Here is a 15,960-nt window from a genome sequence, read left to right as displayed (position 1 = left end):
CTGACCTTTGAAATCCTTCTTTTTCTTTTGGAGTGTCCATTGGCGTTTAAAATTGCATCATATATAAATTCTTACTGAATTTGAAACTGTTCAAATTATCTTCAAAAAATACCCTTGATCAACCCCACTCACCAAATCAGGTGTTAGGTATTAGTGACAGTGGAGAGAAAGACCACAGATATATCCGGTCATAGATTTATCCATCATAGATTTATTGTTCAATACTAATTCAATCGAATTCAAAATAATACTTAATAATGACCTCAGGGCTAGGATAATATCTAGGAAATTAAAACCTAGAAATTTAACAATACGACATGGGGTGCTACTTTTAAAGTTTTTGAACACTACGAAATTTACAAAGCGGTCCACGAAGCACGCTGGTTAAATTTGTGAAGGTTGAAGGTGCGTACACATTTTAGTGTAAAAGGATTAATGATGATCATTATTTAGCTACTAGGCTCGCGTTTCAAACTAAAACCATCACACATAATGATGCCTAGAGGCCACATTTTTGAGGAGTAATGTGCAAAATTGTACAAAAAAAAAAACTCAATATATTTACAAAATACTCAAATCCTACAAAAATCAACTTACTATTATTTAATTTATAATATTAATACATGGAAAACTTACCTAAACTTGTTTGAATTAAATAAATTCGCTAAACAGTCTCTACATTTATGTAAACATAACTAAATAAAAACTAAACTACTCTAATTAAAAACCTAAAGCTTCGTCCATAATTAAAGGCCTATGAGGAAACTAATTGTATTAAATGATTTATATTCCTATTACAAAACTTGGAATTCAATTCCTTAAACTTCTTAAACCTACCTCCATTTTAATTTTTAAAATAAATACAATATTGGAAGATTAAAATTAATTCCAATAAATCCCACCAAATCACATTTACCCTTCGTCGTAAACCCATGACCTGTTGTCCTACAGTATCCTTTAATAATACCCCACTTATTCCTGTCGAACAGATCCGTTACTTAGGACTACATATCGACAAACGACTAACATAGAATTCTCATACAAGACTGAAAAGACAGGAAACTGCTCGTCGATTTCGACTATTACAACATTTACTAGACAAACGGTCTAAATTGCCAATCCATTACAAAAGACTGATCTACATGGCTATTATAAGGCCTATCTGGACATAGGGAGTTGAGCTTTGGGGCTCCACTGAACTATTAAATTCCTACCGAATCCAATCCTTACAGTCCAAAATCCTTCGTAAAATCCTTAACGCTCCTCATGACCTCAATGTCCTATATGTTGCCGATTTGGCCAAAACCATTCCTCCCATGTAAAACTTCCCAACCACCCAAATCCACTTGTTTCTAACCTGGCTTCTCCTTCATTACCTAATAATCCTCCTAGGCGTCTGAAAAGAATATGGCCTCGGGATCTTCTCTTCTAGAAATGTTATTGGAGTTCTATCAATGGGTAGATTCTCCACATGTTGGTATCATGTCACTATCTCACCTACAGCAAATTTACTTGTTGTATATGTTATACAGTTGTAAATAACAATAAATAAATGATTAAAAAAAAAAAAATAAATACAAGGTAGTATGTAAAAAGTATTTAAAACATTTCCAACCAAAGTTATCTCTTTAAGTTCCCCTAAAATATCGCAAAGTATATTCGACTGATTAGCTTTTCAATTATGTATTTATAAACGAATATACCATTAAACAAAAAATTTGAAATAGAAATAAACATTAAATAAATTTAAGAATTTTAATAAAAATGTATAGTTGTATTCATATTGATCAGACCAATTGATTTTTATTTAAGAGGTAAAAAACAAGGTAATATAATATAATAATATTTAAAAAAAAAATTAATTCCCACAAACCAAAACAATGTTAGAGGGAAGAATGAAGGGCTACATGGAATCCAAGTAAAAATAATAACACTTAACTTTCTCTATAACAAGCTTACTCTGGAGAGAAATTTTCATAGTTATCCAAACCCTCTGGTTAATACCATTCCAAGAACATTCGTCACATGTGTTTACTTGATAATTTTTTTTTTTTTTTTTTTTTAAATTCGACTTTTTATATGTTAATCAACGCATTCGTGTACTTCAAATTTGTCAATTTTAAACTATAAATTAAACTAGGAAAAAATAATAAATGAATAAATATTAATACATAAAATAAGGTTTATTTTATTAAAGAAAAAAACTAAATTGGTCATTTTTGATTCTTTTCATAATATCTTGAGAACTACTAGGTGAATAGTAAAAATTATCGTAGCAATTATTAATGAAAGAAACATCTAAATATCTTTTTATCATAAGAAATGCATTAAAAAGTTATACACCATATAAATTTATTGGATGAAGATAGTCCGGGTGGCGATCAATAAAGGTATCAAAATAGTAAAAGAAAACCAACGTTAACTTGGTTAACCAACGTTTCGCCTCACTTTACAGGACTTCGTCAGGGCTAAATGAAAGAACAAGATACAAACATCTCTCCTACAATCTATTCGTGAACTTCTATCACACCTGGTTATATTTATTAATAAGTTATTAGTAACTTGTTTCCTGTCTACCTGCATGTATATTTCCATATATTGGTGTCATTATTTATTTTTAATTATTTAAATAGTTTTCTTTTACTATTTTAATACCTTTATTGACCGCCATTTGGACTATCTTCCTCCAATCTACTTCATACGATTAACTATCTTCTTCCCAAATAAATTTATATGCTGATTCGACAACTGCCAATGCCAATTTTAAATTAATTTATTACAATAAGAAACGAACTGATGATTTGAAAAGCGAGTTATGATAAAGCCTGTGAAGTTAGGTGAGGTATGATTTCTAGGTGTCAAAGAATGGATTTGGTACATACATAACCAGTTATATATTCAACCTGATAAATTATTCGCTTAAAATTTTAATTGAATACCGTGACGTAATTAAATGAAAAAAAAATAAACCTGAAGATGCCTGATTGGCAAACCGTTGACAGTCAATCAACTTTCACTGGAGAATTGATTTTCAATGAGATCCTTCCTATGAAAGGATACTTTCATAAATAACGAAATTATAGTATTTTCCTCTAATTTGAATTTTAATCAATTTTAAATGCTAATTATTTTGTTATTAATTTTCAAAGATTTAAATGTAACAGCATACTTAGTATATTTAAAAAAAAAAATACAGGCAAGTTTCATGAAACGAACTTCATTTAAACTACATTTGTTGTAAACTCAGCTTTGATAACTGTACATCATTCCAACAATTAGATCTTAGTTATTTCCATCACTAAATTTCAAAGATAAATAAATCAAAATTTAGGTCGCGGTAATGGAAACACCCAAACACCAGCATAAGGTCCCTTCATAGATCAGCCATGAACAACTCAAGTTTATTTCGAAAACAAACCAACAAACTGATGGAAATCGGAATGGTATTTTACACGAAAGAATTCTATGTGTTATCGCAGAGATAATAGGAAAGAACTTAGACAAGGCATAGGGACAACATAACATCTCTCCTAGAGTAAATGTATGTATATGTATATAGCTTATTAAGAACAAATTAATTTAAATGCTTGTTTTCCCGCTTTGATTTATTTTAGATATTTACCGATCATAAAATCTATTAACATTTAGGAGAACTGAAAACCAAATAAGTAATGAATGACACAATACTACACAAGGTCCCAATCGATTGGTTTGTGGATCAGAATATTCTCGTCTGTAATTGGACTCTATCTCATGTAGAAATTTTTGAACGAAGGAAAAATAATCTGTAGTCTGGCAAGTTAGAAAAGACCGAATAAAGGAAGAGGGGAAAGCTACAGTTACCAGACTGTAGATGCATTTTTGTTCAAAAACTGGCCATGTATGCTGGTGTTTAATTATTAGCAAGAATATTCTGTTCAACAAGACTCCAGTTAATAAGCCATTCCGTCCCATTCGCCAAATGTACTAAACACATCCGCGACATGTTCAGACTGGAGATGGTCGAAAGACGGGCAAGTTAAAAAAGGCTGTACCAACGTTTCCTCCGTTTGGCCTTTTCTAACTTGACAGGTGGTACTAAAGATAAAGTAATAGAAAATGTTTTTTTTTGGTTTCTCTTTTTGGTTCACTTTTTATTTATTTACTGGTTGATAATACAGATATTTTAGCAGCTTGGTTTCTTCGGCTCTGTCAGCTAAAAATAATTTCAATAGACTCCTAACACCTAAAGCACTGCTTCAACATCGTCAATCAACCTCAGATGAGATTTTCATACTTCTTTTTATCAAAAGTAGATAACCGAAACATCGCAGTATATTAAGCAAGAAAAAGGCTTATAGGATCTTCATTGGTCTTTGAACTGATAGTTCAACTTTCAATTCAATTCTTCAATTTAAACCTGTTTTAGTATAATTGTTCGTTGCTATGACTTATCCAGAGAGGAAGCCCCCAAAGGTGAACACACAACCAGAGAGCTGAAAAAAAATCTTATAGAGGAGAGGGGTGATAAATATGCTTTTTGGAGATAAGAAGAGAAACGGAGTCCAGGATGTAGCAATAAATCTTATTTAGAAAATGAATAGGAAAAGTAACCCGATAGTTGTTATTTTCTTAACATTGTGTTATAAGGGTAAATGAGGAGGCGGATATTGCAGCTCGATTAGTTGACAATAACAAGCAAATGTCTTTGATTGTGTGCCTCGGAGAGACTAAGAGAGCCACGTAGCATTACTGCTATGAGAGCTAGAGAAGTAAACCTTCATGTCAAAAGCATACATAATGTACAACATAAATAGCAACTAATACTAATATACTAATACTTATATAAGGTATAATACTTATACTAATACTAATATAAGGTTATATACAAATAATCGTGATATATATGCTTGTAATCCATTTTATATGAATTACAACCAATAGGAAATCACCTTATGCCCCCGGGGACGTTGTCATAGGATGAGGAACTACTACGTACTTAGTACAATTACTTGCATTAGTATAATTTGAAAAATCAAAAGTATAGAAATTTGACTTTCGAGAACCTATTTCAAACTGAGAAAATTGAGGTAAGACATTTTAATCAAAGAGTTATGAAAAATTTGACCTACGCCAAACCTTTTGAATTTAAGAAGTAAAATAAAAACGAAAATATTGTTGTCAGTGTCAACATTCGCAACAGGTAATTTTAATGTTCTCAAATAATTGAAAACATTAAAATATTTCAATATAATTGCAATATTCGGTCAATATTGTTGAAAAATCTTAGATCCCTCCACCCAACAAATTCTTTTAGCGATGTTCGCTAAATTCAATCCTATATCAGTTAAAAGAACTAAGTAATCGCCCTCAAATGTTTTATTCCGTCAAATTATAGTTTACATATTTTTAATTTAGTGTTATAAATTAAATAATAAATGTAAATAAGCGGTATTTCAACGGTATTTATGTTTTTGCAAAATAAGAAAGGCCGATTCCGAAAGGTGAGAGTTCAAGGAAGAGGCAATCGTTACGAAACTTGAGACTGCAAATGCGATGTTCCAGTCATGTCGAATAAACCAACAGTTTAATACGAAAACGCTTCGGATGATTTAATTCTATGAATTTCACGGCGGGAAAATATTTTCATAAAATATAAAGGAAAGGCATATAGTTTAATACCAAATTTAAAACCAAAGAAAAAAGTGAGATCATAATTTTTTTTTTATTGATTGAAATTTACAATTGAACAAAAACATACAAAAAAGTATAATGTAGTAAAGGTTTCAGAACACATTATAATCGTGGGAAGGAACCACCTAATGATGGTACTTCAGTCATTGCTTTAAATTAGATGATCCCGTGGCCATCTTGTTTTCTGATAGCTCGGAGGGAGGGATCAGGGATTGTTAAGGATGAGAGACTAAGAACTAATTGGTTTGGTTGGATAAAGATTTTGGAATGAAAGGAGGTATATCTATTTTGGGCTAAATCTGTAGCGAATGGAATATTGAGGTCTTTATGGATAAATTTATTTGTGATGTAATAGGGAGCACCAAGGATTTTGGATTGTAAGGATTGGATACGGTAAGTGGTTTGGTGGAGCCCCAACGCTTAATTCTGTAAGTCCAAATAGGTCTGATTATCACAGTTTATAAGAGTTTTTTGTAGTAAATGGAAAGTTTAGAGCGTTGTCAACAAGGTATCGGAATCTACAAGAAATTTCATGTCGTTTCAGTCTAGTATATGGATCCCAAGTAAGTCTCTTGTCAAAATGGAGTCCTAAGTAGCGAGTCTGTTTAACAGGCGTTAGTGAGATATTAAGAAAAGATAATCTAGAGCAGGAAAGTATAGGTTTACGACGAAGCAAACGTGATCTGATGGAATTTGTTAGGATTAATTTTGATTCTCCAGTTGTGACACCATTCTTCAATGGATGTTATTTGTGACTGCTGAGTTTGTGATGCAGCAGTAGGGCCAGTGTTTAGAGACAGTACACATGTGTCATCAGCATATGTTGTTAGGACTGTATTAGGGTTGGTTGGGATATCAGCTGTATAAACCGTATAGAGAAAGGCACCCATGATACTACCTTGAGGAATACAAGTGGACTGAGAAAAGAGATATGAGTAGGCTAGGTTATGATTTACTTTAAAGGTTCCATCAGAGAGGTAGGAACAAATTAATAGGAAATATTTAGGGGCAAGGAATTGACGTAGTTTGTGGATCAGTCCTGGGTGCCAGACTCGGTCAAAAGCTAGTTCAACGTCGAGAAAAACCCCCGTACGGTACATCCCGCGCTCTAATGAGGAAGATATGACATCCACTACACGATGGAACTGTTGTATTGTACGAGGGTGGTTTGGAAAGTTCTCGGAATATCCGCTAGATGTCATTGCTAGAGCAACGAGGTTCCCGCGCAATAATCACACATCCTTTGTGAGTGAACACGTGGCGTAAGTGGTAGTGACGACTCTTTGTTGCTTTATGCGTTGTGATTTGTGACAATGGAAAAACTGAGATTTGAGGAGTGATTAAGTACTTTGTAAAGAAAGGTATGAAAGCATATTCAACTGAAGCCAAGTGGACCAGCGAGTTTGAATTTGGTCGGGAGAGCTTAGATGATGATCCGCGTACAGAACCAAAAAGTACTACGACCCCAGAATTTATCGCAAAAGTGCATAAAAAGATTAGGGAGGATCATCGACTGAAAGTGCGTGAGATTGCTGAAGCTATAGGGATGTCATCTGAACGGGTATATCACATTTTAACCGAAGAATTGAGAATGAAATAATTATCCGCAAGATGGGTGTTGCGGCTCTTGACATTGGACCATAAACGTACCAGATGGGAAATATCCGAAAAAAATCTAGCCCGTTTTCAGCGCAACCAACAAGATTTTTTGCGCCGGTTTGTGACTACAGATGAAACTTGGGACCACTACTATACCCCAGAGACAAAACAGCAGTCAAAGCAGTGGAAACATAATGCAGTCATTACCACCAAAGAAAAGTACGTTCGGACGGAAAGGTCACGGCCTCAGTTTTCTGGAATGCAATACTACGTAAACCTCCCAGACCAACTACAGGAGAAGTATATTTATGGAGATACGTGAAAAAAGGTATGGTTTGACAAGGAAAAAAGTCATCTTTCATCAGGACAACGCACGCCCGCGCAAAAATGCTATTGCCACGGCAAAACTTCATGAACTGAGGTATGAATTGTTGCCACATCCACCTTATTCACATGATTTGGCACCATCAGACTTTCATCTCTTCCTCCAAGCTGAAAATTTTCGGACGGAGATTTCCTACAACGGAAGAACTAACAGCCGAATTGGAGAGGTATTTTGCAGGTCTGAAGGAATCTCATATTCGAGATGGGTACGAGCCATTGGGACATCGCTGGACTAAATGCATTAGTCTACAGGGAGACCATGTTGAAAAATAAAAGCAGTTCCACCGAGGTAAGACACTTCTTTCTAGTACATTCCGAGAACTTTTCAAACCACCCTCGTAGAATGGGGAGTTCTACACCCAAACTGGTGGTCAGGAATAACATGATTTGAATATTAAAAATGGAGTCATAGACTGTTAAAATGAGTTAAATTCTAAAAACTAAACACATATAGAATGAACAATTATTTATTAGCTTTTTAATTTAAATATATAGTTAAATATATTTATTTTTCCGCATTATTATATTTTTACATATAATACATAATCCACTCTGTATAGCAAACTAATTTTTTTAATATCCAGGTTTTGTAAAATATTGATATTTTATAACAGGTGACCACATTTTGTTTTATTCCTTCCAGGTTATTCTTCCTGAACTATTGTTCCAGATCTCATTTTCAGCTGTGATACCTCGTGGTTTGTTGTTTGTTCAACTAATCACCATTTTATCCTCTTACCTGTCATCGATTCAGAAGTGAAACATAACACAGATCTACAGCCAAAAATAATATTGATAACTTAGTAGTATTTTTATGTTTTGTTTTTTTTGGTGTTCTAAAACCGAAAATGAACTTCGTCTTCTTCTATCACGTCCAAAATTCAAATTCATGATATGTTATGCCAATTTTGTAGCAAAAAAAATCATGTAAATCTTTCATAGCTCCAAGGTATTCATCAGAGCAACTTACATTTTTTATGGTATCAAAAGGATGTTAAAATATACCAAATGGTAGAATTCGAATTCCACTGAGTTAATTAGAATATGGAGACATTATAGTGCGTATGGAGGGGGAGGTAGGGTGCGCTGTGACGTTTGCAATAGATAACAACGTTAAGCAACGACGAGTAGGGTAAGTACTTGGATTGGTGACCGCCAGAATGGGTTTGCACTCAAACCTGAAGACCACACATCACTCTCTAATCTTATCCAATATTATAATAGTACAGATGTAACTATCTTTTTTTTTTCATTTATTTAGTCAGTTAGTTTTTATTTTCTTTGTATCTAAAATTATTTATAAACAATTTAGTACAAGTTATAATTAAGTGAGGCCACACTGTTTTTGGTTAATATAGTTTGTAAAATTAAAATGATCAAATTATTGTTCTAAAGGGGCCTAGTCTTAGAATAACAAACTATTTTTCATTTTATTGCTCTCTACAACTTCAGCAAGTACCGCGTTGTGGGTTTTTCGGGACTACAGCTCGTGGCCAAAGATCTCTATGGTCTAGGCTCCAATAAAAAAAAATGTATTAATAATAGATTAAACACATCTGAGTAACTTTTTATTCCCTCCAAATATAACGAATGAATACTTTATTGTTACGTATCATCAGAAAGGGAGAAAATGTATTCTCAACGGTACCAAAACACCTGAATTTGGTGGTATTATCATTATAAATTTTGTTGAAAGTTTTAACCGGTATATTTTTTACTCTACATTTTGGTTTATCTTCGTAATTGATTAAATAAAATTATTTATTCATGAAAAAAAAAATAAGGAAGAAGCTATCAGAAGACTTGTTAGGTGTCGACATAATTACATAATATTATTAGAAATAATTTTATAATAAAAACATTTTCCTCAAACTTTCAAACTTTTGGTACCGTTGGAAAGACAAGTTTTGTCTCCGTTGATATCAATTATGTGAACAGATTAGATTTTATCTAATTTATCTATTTACATATGTTAGATTTTATGTAACCAAAAAGTCTCTCAAATACATTTTAATAATTATAGATATATTTTATTATATTCATAATTTACCTAACGAATTAGATTCCGATTTTTGCCGTTTTTAACGTCTTTTTGACGCCAAATAAAGTTGAAATTGATCAGTTACGAACCATGAGCTTGATAGAAGCTTTTTTGCTACAAACGTGGCAATAGATATCTTAGATTTGCCAAAAATCTGTACATGCTGAAAGAAGACATAGTTCAATCTATGTTTCAGCACACCAAAAAACAAAGAGTTATGTCAAAAATATTAAATAAAATTTCCAAAAATTACTTATTGTATTTATTATTCTGCAGTTGTAAATCTCATTAAATAAATTTAAAAAAATATTATTATTAAATTATAATATCGAAATATGAATATGAATAATTGTTTTTCTGCGTCATATAAGTTATATTTTTATTTTATTAATTATGTTATTTACTTATTTACTTTCATATTTAATTACCTATATATATGTTTTATTTCCCACTTCTTTTATTACTTTATTTTTATCTATAGTCATTCTGTGCAATGATTTATTTTAATCATTCTATATATCCTTATTCACTGGGTATTATCTTGTATTTTGTTCTTAGCTCTGATGAAGACTAAAAGATTTTTAACTTAATAGTTTTATTCTCTCACCGCACCCCCAACCATCTTCTCCTATAACGGTTTTATCACTTTTAGCTCCCAAATTTTTTATTTTAGAGGGTCAAAAGATGTAACAGGAGGTATAATTTTACTGAAATCTTAGTATCATATATAAGTATTTTTTTCATTACAGTACAATAATACATGTTTTGATAACTCAATTAAAGCCGTTAGAAAAAAAAAAAAAATGTTTTTTCTTTTTATAACCTAAACATGCCATTTTTCTACTCCTGGAATATACAGAAAAAATACATTGGAATATTTTTTTTTCTTTTACGAACTATATAAACTGAACCGTATTGAAACCAAAATTATAGGGAAAAAAATGTTTTACTAGAATTAGGAACCGGCGTTTAAAAAGTTAATTTTATTATCTAAACAATAATTAGTGTATGCATATAAGTCTCCCCAGATTAATATATTAAAGAATTTTTTTCTTTAAAGCATAATACGAATTGAAATATTTTATAACCAGTCTTGTTTACTTAATTAGAATATATCTCGTGCATCTTAGAACATTAAATCGATTGGATCTCTCATTAATTTTAATCGATTTCTGAAATAAAAAATTCAAATTTCTTCGTGACTTCAAGATCTTCCTTTCAAACCTTGTTGATAACAAACATATAATTCGAATTTAAAATTAATTGTTCTTCATATAAATTGAAAGAAATAAAAGAAACCTTACTTAGCACATGTACGTATTTCTTGCTCAAGTACAAGTATGATTTTATTTAATTTTATATTATTTAAACTTAAATTTGGACATAAACTATTCTCCCGAATGTATACCATAATATTGGGTAGTATTGTAGGTTTAAATCGTTCATTGTTAATTATTTGTTGTTTATTGATGCAATAATATCCATACTAATGAAATCATTGTTTATACAGGGACACATTATTTTAGAATAATGTTGGATTAAATAATCGGTGTGCTTTTAAGCCTTAGTAAAAAAATAAGAACATGAGAATTAACAAATAATAATTTACAAAATGAAATTGAAATTTTTTTAAAAAAATTATAAACCATAATGAAGTTACTTCTAATATTACAAATAGGCGTTCATGACCTTAGAGAATAAGTCAATTGAAATAAATACAAACATCTAAAATTAATAAATTAAAAAATGAAGTATATGATGTAAAAAGTACAAACAATGCACTAACGCATTTTATAACTTTTAATTGAACAATTTATAAGGTACATCTATATACAATTCTGTAAGAAATTGATTTAATAGACAGGATTTGAAGGCGGAAAGAGCATTCAAAGGAATAAAGTGATGGAAATTCATATGGACGAAGATCGGACAAGGAAAGATGTGTAAAAAGCTGCGGTTCGGTGGGACGTTGTATATTTGCTGAAGACGGAGGAAGATTATGCCGGGAACAGACGGAAAATTGGAATTTCTCAAGTTCAGGGATGTACGGTGGACGCCAGGGTTAGATAACTTAGAACAGAAAAGAATAGGAAGAAAGCAAGAAAATATTAAAATGGTAGGACTATGGTCACTTTAATTCTTCATGTTGTCGGATAACTGAGTGACTCCTCGGGATCCCGAAGACTAGACGTACAAAGAAATTTAGGGAACTTTTAGTTTTGCCTCCCAAACCCAAGAGATACTCCGTACAAGGAATAACATAAGTCCCTACTCTCCCCCCCCTCCCCTAGAGAGTATTAACGATGTTACTAGGAACTTATGGGTTCCAAACGGAAATATGTGATGAAGGTAATTCAGTCACTTCAAGGTGGATAACAACGGGAGATATCAGAGATATGGTTTTACCAATAAAGAGTTTGGTCAAAGGTGACTTCAAGGATTTTGATGGTCGGATGGAATTTCATGAGATTATTATTTTTTTTAAAAACAGGATATAAATGTGATGAATAGTTAGGAGCTTATTGAAACTTATAACAATCTGATTCAAATCTTCAAATATACTGATATTATATTCCTGAAAGTTACCACCCATAACTAGCTATTCTGAATTAATTTAATTATTCCTTATAAATGTGTCTGTGTATATTTATTGTAAAATACTTCGTATTTATATTACATTGGTAGTATATGCACTTGTTTAAAGATGCTATTCGGGGTTAGTATTATTATAACAAACTAAAGGGCTGTTGTTATTTTTAACGATTATATGTTTACTGTAGCCAACCACAGCCGGATTTACCTAATAAGCCCACTAGGCCCAAGTAATTTTCACAAGTGATGTTATTATATGATATAATTAAATTTATAATTATATTCTCGATGAAAATTGCAGAAACAACTTCCTCCTTTCAAAAATTCTCGGAATAAAGGGTACCCAAAATTTAAATCCGGCTCGTAGCCAACTCTATCTGTATTGACCATTTATCGAAAACAAATTAATCGATTGTTATTAACGAATTACTTTAATTATTAAGTCTGTTAGACTGCTTTTGTTATATCTGCTCTAGCGAAAATGTTAATACTTGCCATTCATATTATTAGTAACAGATTTCCATTAATTCAAGTTTGATATTCTGTATACTCTTGTACCAATCAATCTTTCTTGATATCAAACAAGTTTAAAATGAAATGTATTATTATTAACTATCAATTTATTTCATATAAACCACAATCCATATATTTTATATTTGTATATTACAATGTTTAGTATTTTTTTTTATATAAACAAATGATTTATACTGTAACATAAAATTAGAAAAGTATACTGTGTGTATAGCAACGCAGCATGTATGGACAGCATGACTTGGAAACAAAGCATTTCCCTCTCTCTCTCCCGCATTAATTATTCAATCCAACTTAAAATATATTTGAAACGGCTCACGCCGCATTTTTGTAGTTCGAATGTGTTCCGTCAAACAAACAGATTTATAATCCACCTTGCATTAACCGAACGGCGATCAATTGAATTACAAAAAATAACTTATGTGTAATTCAAAAGTTTATATTCGCAACATAAAATGGCACAACTCGTACACGAGTGTGAACTTTGAACACAAGCAGATAGAATAATAATTATTCTCTTCGACTTGACATCCCTCATATCAATTATGGCACTGCGAGCGCTCCTTGCCTTGTAGGTTTAGTGTTCCTGTTTCAAACGCGCAAGGACCTACTCATTCAATACAATTACAAAAATCCTACACAAATTAAATTATGTTAGCCAAATTGTTGATTCATTTAAAGCAGATACTGACGATGGAGGGCAGTGCACCTTGCAAGTCGAAACCGGTCCATGCATACTCCTGCAAAGCCCGCTATCTCCCGATACTTCGGTCTCTAACCTTACTCGCGTTTTATTAACAGGCTTTTGATAAAGAGAAGATGCAGATGAAAATTTTATAATTTAACAACAATTATAGCTAAGGAATTGCTTTCACGTAATGCTTCTAAATTAACTATAATGTATTTTCAGTTGTCTGAAAGGGTTTTGATACCAAACATAATATTCTAATCACGCTAAATTGGCCCTTTCAGATAATATTGTTTTAATTTTTTTTTTAAATCATTGAATAATGAAATCCAAAAGTTTTTTATAGATTAAATAATAATTTATGGGACACTTAAACTAAAGAATAAATTTAAAAAAATAAAACTCAGTAACAGTTTTTTTTAAATATTCTATTTTCTATAAATAACACAAGGAACCTAATTTTACTCCAAGATAATAAAACTAATGACAAATATACACGACGAAATAAAGTTTAATAACAATCAACGAAATAAAAACCTTGAAAAAATTATATAAATAAATATACATCCGTACCTTGCATAAAATGAAACCCAAACTTTGTGTCCAGTCAAAAATAACGAAGTTCGGAGACAATCACATAACTGCACTCACTTAAAGAGATGAGAAGTTGATACTGGTAGGATCATCGCCCCCACCACTTACAAGAATTCTCCCTCTTCTTATGTTGACCCCACTCCGTACCTTAAAGAAAAAATCTATTTTTTTTTTACAGCTCGTTAATACCGAAACTACATTGGTTTAGATATATTATAGGTATTACTAAAGCCCGGATCTTTATTCATTTAAAAATGTCATTTATTTAAATATAATACTTAACAAAAAAGATTTAATATTTAATAAAAAAACTAATATACTTAACGTTTTTTATCAGTTTAATGATTAATGTTCCGAATTAATAACGCCTTTACCATATTTAGCCACAATTTCACAAATTGCTAAGTAAATTTAATTAAGAATGGAATATGGTCCGGTTGCGGTAAAAAAAACAACTCAAATAGTAGATAATTATACTATTTTATTGAGCCAACGTTTCGCCCCACGTTGCAGGGCTTCGTCAGGGCTAAAAAAGATACAAACACTATAGTTACAAAGAGGAAAAAAAGAAAAAAAACATAAGTGTAAAATAACAGGGGTATAAAATGTAAAAAAGTAAGATATAATAAGAAAAATTAAAGGTTGTAAATAGTAAATGAAAAGGGTAATAGTTACAGATAGATAAGAGAAGAAATATTAAAGAAAGTACAAATAAAGAGATGAAAAAAGAAAAAAAATACAAATCAAATGATGACACATGAATTCATGTGTTATCTTCTTAAGTGTACATATATTAATTACTTTATTATTAATTTTTTATTATATTTTACACTTTTCTGTATCCGCTTTTTTTCTGTATCGCTCATTTGGTATATTTTGTTTCTTAATTACTTACACACATTGTTTCCCATTATTTTATACTTTACTTTTCCTTTGTTTTTCTATCTGTTTTTTTTATTTTATTAATATTTCTTCTCCCCCTATTAGGTGTATTACCATTTATTGTTCACCTAATTTAAATACTTTTTTACTATGTTTACTTTACAAATTATTTTTGTTATTGTGGCATAACTGCCATCCCCACTCCTCCCAATACCAACCGTCACTTTGTTTTTGACTGCCATCAAAACAGGTATGCATTCTGTCTCATCATTTGATTTGTATTTTTTTTCTTTTGTCATCTCTTTATTTGTACTTTCTTTAATATTTCTTCTCTTATCTATCTGTTACTATTACCCTTTTCATTTACTATTTATAACCTTTAATTTTTCTTATTATATCTTACTTTTTTACATTTTATACCCCTGTTATTTTACACTTATGTTTTTTTCTTTTTTTCCTTTTTGTAACTATAGTGTTTGTATCTTTTTTAGCCCTGCATCGTGGGGCGAAACGTTGGCTCAATAAAATAGTATAATTATCTACTATTTGAGTTGTTTTTTTTTACCGCACCCGGACCATATTCCATTCATCTATACACACGGTCAATCAATAATCTTCCAGTAAATTTAATTATAATAAAATTTTATAACTATTTCCTGTGTGGAAGTACTAACTTAATTAGGACCAAAAATTCAGGAAGTTTTAAGTTTTTAAATATATATTTTTTAGTTTTTCCTCCACTCCAGAAAACTCGTAATATAATTCAGTTATTATATTTATATTATCCCAAATGTATTTAATAATATAATTTTTTTTTTCAAAATAAGTTGATTATATGAAGTTTTATTTGTAATCAAACTGTAGTAGTGGTGTAAAAAATGGCCTGTTCGGTCCATGCGTAACAAGGCAAATCCCGAAAAGCCAAGAATCTTACTACATGTACATATTTCGGTGCAGTGAACCTTCTCTATAGAAC

At 31.1% G+C, this 15,960-nt stretch overlaps 1 protein-coding gene across 1 annotated transcript in view; it reads right to left on the bottom strand.

The window, feature by feature from the left end:
- LOC106678682 (protein prickle) overlaps positions 1–14,199 on the bottom strand; it is a 430,151-nt gene extending 415,952 nt beyond the window's left edge. Inside the window, exon 1 of the mRNA XM_014417379.3 lies at positions 14,082–14,199. The gene's annotated coding sequence lies outside the window, so the exon portion shown is untranslated. The remainder of the gene's footprint in view (positions 1–14,081) is intronic.
- Between the last annotated feature and the right edge of the window lie 1,761 nt (positions 14,200–15,960).

This window comes from Halyomorpha halys, unplaced genomic scaffold, assembly GCF_000696795.3.
Source record: "Halyomorpha halys isolate HHAL.00 unplaced genomic scaffold, Hhal_1.1 Scaffold154.1, whole genome shotgun sequence".
NCBI classification, from domain to species: domain Eukaryota; kingdom Metazoa; phylum Arthropoda; class Insecta; order Hemiptera; family Pentatomidae; genus Halyomorpha; species Halyomorpha halys.
This window is presented reverse-complemented; position numbering and strand designations above follow the sequence as displayed.